We start from the raw sequence: 8,346 nt of genomic DNA, 5'->3' as shown, positions 1-8,346 counted from the left end.
AGTGTCATACACAGTATTTGACCTCGGAAAGATTCTGGGGAAAAACAGTGAATTAATCAACACAGATTCATTGGCAGAGTCTGTTAAAGGGTGTATCACCAACCTCACTAGTGGTGCTAGGATTGAGGCAATCCACCAGAGACGCTCAATCCTCTGATCCTACTGAAATTTATCCTGACCATCTGCTTCTTCAGCTAATGATGGAGACACAAATGGACTATCGGGATTTTCCAGATTGCTTTCAATATTCCAAATGCCAAACCATCAGAATTTTAAAAATTACTTTTGGTTTTCCAAATCCTACAACACAGGATGTGTCGACTAGGAGACACCACTTTTAAGACATTTGTTGTACATGCTTTTTTTTTTTTGCCTTCCTGTTTTCTGTGGGTTTATTGGTGGTATGAACTGACTATTCCATCCAAGAGATAGAACTTGCACTGGAGGAGAAATGGGCACAATCCTAACCATAGCATCACCTAGTTACTATCAATCCTGAGACCAGAAAGCAACATTTGAAGTGGTTTGACAGCATTGCCTTTGGATAACTAGCTTTCTGGTTCCTTACTGAACACTTGCAGATATGAGTTATGTTAGGTGAGGACCTCTTTGAAGCTATCTGCATAAGAACAAGAGTGTAAACTCTGGCAGGACAGAGTTTTTTTCACTCAGGTAAGTAATTGGTAATGCAGGGTCTAAGCGTTTTCATAGGAATAAACACATGGGAGGAACACTGTATAAATTTGGATTCGGTTTTTCTGCATGTAACCAAAATAACATTACATGCATTACATAGGATTAGAGTTGATTTCCCTTTTACACAATGAAAGCAAGAGGTAAACAGTGCAAAATACCGAGTAGCTCCATAAAGTCATTAGAACCTGAATTCAGGCCAGGCGCGGTGGCTCATGCCTGTAATCTCAGCACTTTGGGAGGCTGAGGCAGGTGGATCACTTGAGGTCAGGAGTTTGAGACTAGCCTGGCTAACATGATGAAACCACGTCTCTACCAAAAAAAAAAAAAAAAAAATTATCGGGGAGAGGTGGCATGTGTCTGTATTCCCAGCTACTCAGGAGGCTGAGGCAAGAGAATTGCTTGAACCTGGGAGGCGGAGGTTGCAGTGAGCCAAGATCATGCCACTGCACTCCAGCCTGCGCAACAGAGCAAGACTGTTAAAAAAAAAAAAAAAAAAAGGAAATGAATCCAATCTCTTTCTAGTGCAAACCTTCACCATCCCTAGGGTGTGGTCTAGGTCTTCCTAGTCCAAGCTGGTGACTAAAAAATCAGTCATCAGCCAGGCATGATGGCTCACGCCTATAATCCCAGCACTTTGGGAGGCCAAGACAGGCGGATCATGAGGTCAGGAGATCAAGACCCTCCTGGCTAACATGGTGAAACCCCATCTCTACTAGTACAAAAAGTTAGCCAGGCGTGGTGGCGTGTGCCTGTAATCCCAGCTACTCGGGAGGCTGAGGCAGAAGAATCACTTGAACCTGGGAGGCGGAGGTTATGGTAAGCCAAGATCGCACCACTGCACTCCAGCTTGGACGACAGAGCAATACTCTGTCTCAAAACAAAAACAAAAAAGAAGAACGAAAAGAATCAGTCATCATATTCATATAGAGGAAGGGGAAGAAAGGCATGTCTTCTCCCTATAAAATCATATCCCAGAAGGTGGAAACATTTCCACTTTCATGTTACTAGCCAGAGTTTAGCCAAATGGTCTCATCCAGCTGCAAAAGATATTGGAAAATGTAGACTTTATACCAAGCACTTTATGTTCAGCCCAATATTAGGGGTTCTTGTACCAAGAAAAAAAGACAAGAGAAATGGATGTGGGGTAGATGATTAGCAGTCTCTGCCACAAACACTGAACCCAGCTATGAGACATCAGAAAAGGCCTCCAGAAAGATATGATATCTAAGCACTGAATAAAATATGCTCAAGAACCCAGGCAGATGAAGGGGATGTAGGAGAGGAGGAAGGGCAGGGGGGTTCTGGTGAGGGGGCAGCACATGTGAGGCCACAAGAGAGAAGAAGTGTGCCGTGATGGGGGAACTGAAAGTTGCGCCTCTGGCCGATTGAAGACAGGAGGCAGGAGAATTCGCTCCCTATGCAAGGCTCTGGCCAGTCCTCATTCTCCAGTAATGTTCCCAGAGGTCTGGCTCTCCTCCTTTCCTCCTGCTGCAGCTGGTTCTCTAAGTTTAGCGTGAGTGGCCAGCCACTCCCTCCAGGGCAGGAGGGGAAAGAAGTGGATAGTATGCCATAGCCTTGTTAAGAAGGCCCCATACTTATTTTTCAGAACACATTTGAGTTTCTCCTTCAACTAGACCAAAAAACAAAGTATCTTCAGTGAGTTTCTTCCAGAGAGGCTCCAGGGAGGGGGTGGTAAATGAAAAGCCCCCGTCCGAGTCTCTCTTCTGCTCCTCCACACCTAGAAGCTAACTTCCTGCCATTTTTATCATAACTGTTGGAGGCGAGGGATTCGTGAACTGGGAAACAGGCCAGAGGTTCACTCGGAGATTGTAAAGGCACCTCCAAGTTAGCTTGTCCAAGACTGACTCCTGCTCTTGCCCCCCAATTCATTCCTCTTCCAGTGTTCCTGTCTAGGGGAATGTGTCTGCAGACATCCCAATGCCGGAGCCAGAAAGCCAGGAGTCAGCCCAAGCATGGACTTTCCCTCCCTGTCCACATCCAACCACTCACATGTCTAATAAATTTACCTCCTCAATAGCTTGCACTTCTGCGTACTCCTCTCCACGTCCACTGCACCCCGTATGCTAGGCTATTATCATCCTCTCCCGATCACAGCAGTGGTTGCAAGTCTGGTTGCCCTGCACCAGCTCAGAACCCCCTACCCCATGAATCACGCTATAGCCAGTGTCATCATCTTCAACATAAGGCTGATGATGATCCTCCTTCTCCACCTCTTAAAACCCTAGGATGGCTAACTGCAGTCTACACAGCTCTAATCACTCAGGTTCACACCCCTCCTGCTTCATCAGGCGTCATTCCTTCCCCTGCTCCCTTCACTCCAGCCTCCTTGGCTGACTTTTGCCAATGCTCTGCCCTCCTTTTGGCCTCAGGTCTGTTCCAAGCTGCAATGCTCTTTTCTTCTTCCAGTGAATCCCAGTCTCTTTCTGTTGTCAGTGCCAGTTGCTTTCAGGGGGGAAATCTAAACTCCCAGTCTGTTAAAAGTCCTTGCACATTCCCTCTGTTTCTTTCCTTTAATACACATGTTGGTTTATAATTTTACATTCACTGGTTATTTGATTAGTGTTTCTTTGATGCATTTTTAGTAGGGTGATCCTTCCAGCTAAAGGACTACGAAGGTTTCAGATTTATTCTGGAAACATTTTCTCTTTGCACATTTAAAGGGAAAGTGATCTTTTCTAATATTTGCAGATAAGAGGTATGTTTGAAGTTAGAGTCCTAAAGGATTATTATTTTTATAATGATTTTGTATTTTTTTCCATTTTAATGTTTACAATTTAATAAATATCTTGATGACTGCAGACGTGTATGGCTGTTTGGTATTATTCAGAAACATCACAGTAATGGCAGTTTTTTCAATTGGTGTGTAGTCCTCAATAATTATATATGGAATTGCTATCAAACCAGTAAAGACTACATTTTATGCATCTATCATTTTTCAGGATTATTTGGTAACCTGGGCATATTTTCTGCAAATACTTTGCCTCCTTGCATCCCACGAGAATTTAGTTGCTCACATTTGCCTCAATGACAGTACCTGTGTGTAACACCTAGTTGTATACAGTGGGCCGGCCGAGTTCTTTACACCAAGTACTGATGACGAGGGTGGGCTTTCAGTTCACAATGTGTTACGTAGACTTTCTTGAAATGCAAGCCCATTTGGCCTGATCAGATCTTTCATACTTAGGTGAGGTATTCTTGTAAAGCCATCTCCAACAAAGCAGACGTTAGTAACCAGCCTCTTCCATGCCTTCTTCTTTCTTTTTCCTGTTCGAATAACTTTTAATATTTCTGTTTCTCCCTGGGCACGTACTTTAGGCAGAGGGACTTCCCCTTGTCCCGCCTTCTCTTTTCGTTTCCGTTTGATCATGTTGGAAAGTACTTTAGCTTGAGACTGTCCCTCTCTGTCCAGCAGATAGGCAGGTACTGCTCCCTGTGGAATCTTTTCAACATTCTTTTTTTGTTTTTGTTTTTTTTGGTGTTTCTCTTTTCATGCATCTTGATAGTCTTTTTCATTTGTATTTTCTCAGCATGGCCCTGTTTGTGGTAAAGCTTAGCCTTCAGACTAATAATTTTCTTTGCCTTCTTTGAACATTTATGAGCCTCTCGACTTTCCTTCTTTCTCTTTTCCTCATGGTAATCTAAACAGTATCCATAGTGTTTACAGCGTAATTCAATATATTTGTTCCGTGGCATGTTGATCACAGAGCCGCCAGGAGCGGGGGTGCGAAAACGCTCTCAATTTTCGGGTCTTAGAGACCCGTGAGCTGACCCTGTGCAGACCTGACAGGAAAGTGATTTTGTGTTAACTTTGCTATTGCTTTATATACTGCTATAGAGTAATAAACCCAAATTTCTCTCCCACGTATTACTAATCAGCTGTGGATAATGTTAGGAGGATGCCCTAGTTTGGGAGGTGGCTATCTTAATATTCCTTAATATCCCTTAACTGTTTTGTAGATCCAGAACATTTCTGCCTCCAACTCCAGCAAGGATTTGAAGGTCCAGGACCTTAGGAAAGCTGCATGTAGAGAGGTGGAGAGGTAACAGCGTGTGGGACGGGGAGGGTCTCCTTGTATTCTTCTGCCTCCTACACCCCTATGTTTAGGAACAAGCCTCATGCCTATTATACTCACCATGAGTTACAAACTAGTGGCTCACAGGCCTACTTAGTCCCTTTGTTGTGCTTGGCTTGGCTAGAAAGATATTTAAAATTATTATTACTTATTTTTATTTTTATTTTGAGACAGGGTCTCACTCTGTCTTCCTGGCTGGAGTGCAGTGGCTTGATTTTGGCTCACTGCAACCTCTGCCTCCCGGGTTCAAGCGTTTCTCCTGCCTCAGCCTCCCAAGTAGCTGGGATTACAAGCATGTGCCAACAAGCCCGGCTAGTTTTTTGGGTGTTTTTTTTGTTTTTGTTTTTGTTTTTTTTGGATTTTTAGTAGAGATGGGGGTTTCACCATGTTAACCAGACTGGTCTCGAACTCCTGGCCTCAACTGATCCACCTGCCTTGGCCTCCTAAAGTGCTGGGATTAAAGGTGTGAGCCACCATGCCCATCCTCTATTCCTTTTAAAATATGCTTTAATAGCATTTCTAAATTGTCTTCACAGGGGTCTTATATATATATTATTTGCTAGGTAAAATTTGAGATATTATGATTGTTGTTACTACAGTGAACTGAGTCTTAATTGTTATTGCATTTTCTAGTGGGTTATTGCCGACGTAGAGGAACGCTACTGATTTATGTAGGTTCTAGGTCACTTAGTTCATGGGTCTATAATTTCTCTGCCTGAGCCACTGTCTTCACCTCATGCTCCATCAGAGGTCTCTGATAGTTTCAGGGTGTCCAGACAAATCCATTCATTTACCTAGATCTTCACTGAACATTTATTGAGAACTTCAGTTATGAAGTGTGCTACCCGCCCCCCACCTCCTACCCCCACATTCATATGTTGTTTTTTTTTGTTTTTTGTTTTTTTTTTTGAGACGGAGTCTCGCTCTGTCGCCCAGGCTGGAGTGCAGTGGCGCGATCTCAGCTCACTGCAAGCTCCGCCTCCCGGGTTTACGCCATTCTCCTGCCTCAGCCTCCCGAGTAGCTGGGACTACAGGCGTCCGCCACCACGCCCGGCTAATTTTTTGTATTTTTTAGTAGAGACGAGGTTTCACCCTGTTAGCAAGGATGGTCTCGATCACCTGACCTTGTGATCCACCCGCCTCGGCCTCCCAAAGTGCTGGGATTACAGGCGTGAGCCACCACGCCCGGCCCATATGTTGAAGCCCTAACCCCCAATATGACTGTATTTGGAGATTTGGCATTTAAAGAGGAAATTAAGGTTAAATGAGGCCATAAGATTGTAGTCCTAATTAGATAGGACTAGTGTTCTTAAAAGAAGAGAGACATCCGAGCTCCCCCAACCCCCAAGCATAGACAGAGAAAAGGCCACACAAGGAGACAGTGAGAAGGTGGCTCTCTGCAAGCAGGGGAAAGGGGTCTCACTAGAAACCAATCCTGCTGGCACCTTGGTGTTGGACTTCCAGCCTCTGGAACTGTGAGAAAATACATTTGTGTTAAGACACCCTGACACTGTGCTTTGTTATGGCAGTCCAAGCAGATGAGTACAGCCTCTTTGTGCCCCAGTTCTTCTGGTTATTTTATGGAAGTGTTATCTCTCCTAGAAAGTCTTACCTAAGGTCTTCTTTCAATTCAGGCAGTGGAGATCTGGTTAGAGTTGAAGAGAGCTTAAAAAAAAAAAAAAAAAACCCCATCAAAAAGTGGGCAAAGGATAGGAACAGACACTTCTCAAAAGAAGATATTCATACAGCCAACAGACACATGAAAAAATGCTCATTATCACTCGCCATCAGAGAAATGCAAATCAAAACCACAATGACATACCATCTCACACCAGTTAGAATGGCAATCATTAAAAAACCAGGAAACAACAGGTGCTGGAGAGGATGTGGTGCTGTCCAAACAACAGGTGCTGGATAGGAACACTTTTACACTGTTGGTGGGACTGTAAACTAGTTCAACCATTGTGGAAAACAGTGTGGCGATTCCTCAAGGATCTAGAACTAGAAATACCATTTGACCCAGCCATCCCATTACTGGGGATATATCCAAAGGATTATAAGTCATGCTGCTATAAAGAGACATGCACACATATGTTTATTGTGGCACTATTCACAATAGCAAAGACTTGAAATCAACTCAAATGTCCATCAGTGACAGACTAGATTAAGAAAATGTGGCACATATACACCATGGAATACTATACAGCCATAAAAAAGGATGAGTTCGTGTCCTTTGTAGGGACATGGATGCAGCTGGAAACCATCATTCTCAGCAAACTATCACAAGAACAGAAAACCAAATACCGCATGTTCTCACTCATAGGTGGGAATTGAACAATGAGATCACTTGGACACAGGAAGGGGAGCATCACACACCGGGTCCTATTGTGGGGAGGAGGTAGGGGAGAGGGATAGCATTAGGAGATATACCTAACGTAAATGACGAGTTAATGGGTGCAGCACACCAGCATGGCACATGTATACATATGTAACAAACCTGCACGTTGTGCACATGTACCCTAGAACTTAAAGTATAATAAAAAAAACAACAACAAAAAAACAAAGAGAATTAGCATTCATGGCACTCAGGGAGGTAATTGATTTCTTTTCGGTTAAAACACTTTAAATTGCAAATTTCTTCCAAATCTTAATAAACATTTTTTTCAGTGTTTTCAAGACTCAATATCAGAGAATTAATGGGGACTGAATTGCTTCTTTTCTTTTCTTTTTTTTTTTTTTTGAAACAGAGTCTTACTCTGTCGCCTAGGCTGGAGTGCAGTGGAGCGATTTTGGCTTGCTGCAACCTCCGCCTCCTGGGTTCAAGCGATTCTCCTGCCTCAGCCTCTGAGCAGCTGGGACTACAGGTGGGCGCCACCACACCTGGCTAATTTTTGTATTTTCGGTAGAGATGGGTTTTCACCATGTTGGCCAGGATGGTCTTGATCTGTTGATCTCGTCATTCGCCCGCCTCGGCCTCCCAAAAGTGCTGGGATTACAGGCCTGAACGATCGTGCCTGGCCTGAATTGTTTCTAAAGGTAAACCTCCACAAACAAACCCATTGATTCTCAGGGCAAAAAAAGAGAGGGAGACACATCCATGCACAAGGCCTAAGTGGGAAAGAGACGATCCATCAGGAAGAGAAAATGGGAGGAAAGACCCAGCTCCTCATTCTGGCAATTCAGAGTCTGTAGCCCATATTTCTTTGCACCTTAGACAAGACCATGAGATTTTCTCAGGTAGAAGGGGCTGTTCACTTTGGTGTGGAATCCTATAGTAGTTTGGTGAGAAAGTTCCTATACATTCTTTGTGTTTTTTTTTAGAGACACAATCTCGCTCTGTTGCCCAGGCTGGAGTGCAGTGGAGCGACCATAGCTTACTGTAGACTCCAACTCCTGGGCTCAAGCAATCCTCCTACCTCAGCCTCCTGACTGAGATGACATGTACGCACCACTACACCCACCTCATTTTTGTAGTTTTTGTAGAGATGGAGTCTCACTGTGTTGCCCAGGCTGGCCTCTAACCCCTGGCCTCAAGTGGTCCTCCCACCTTGGCCTC

The 8,346-nt window shown here is 44.0% G+C and overlaps 1 pseudogene; it reads right to left on the bottom strand.

Annotated features, from left to right (window-relative positions):
- Window positions 1-3,645: 3,645 nt before the first annotated feature.
- On the bottom strand, window positions 3,646-4,978 carry LOC116272945 (annotated as a pseudogene).
- Between the last annotated feature and the right edge of the window lie 3,368 nt (window positions 4,979-8,346).

The sequence above is a fragment of the Papio anubis genome, unplaced genomic scaffold (genome assembly GCF_008728515.1).
Source record: "Papio anubis isolate 15944 unplaced genomic scaffold, Panubis1.0 scaffold274, whole genome shotgun sequence".
In the NCBI taxonomy this organism is placed as follows: domain Eukaryota; kingdom Metazoa; phylum Chordata; class Mammalia; order Primates; family Cercopithecidae; genus Papio; species Papio anubis.
Note: the sequence above shows the minus strand (reverse complement) of the source record. Positions and strands in the feature narration are given on the sequence as shown.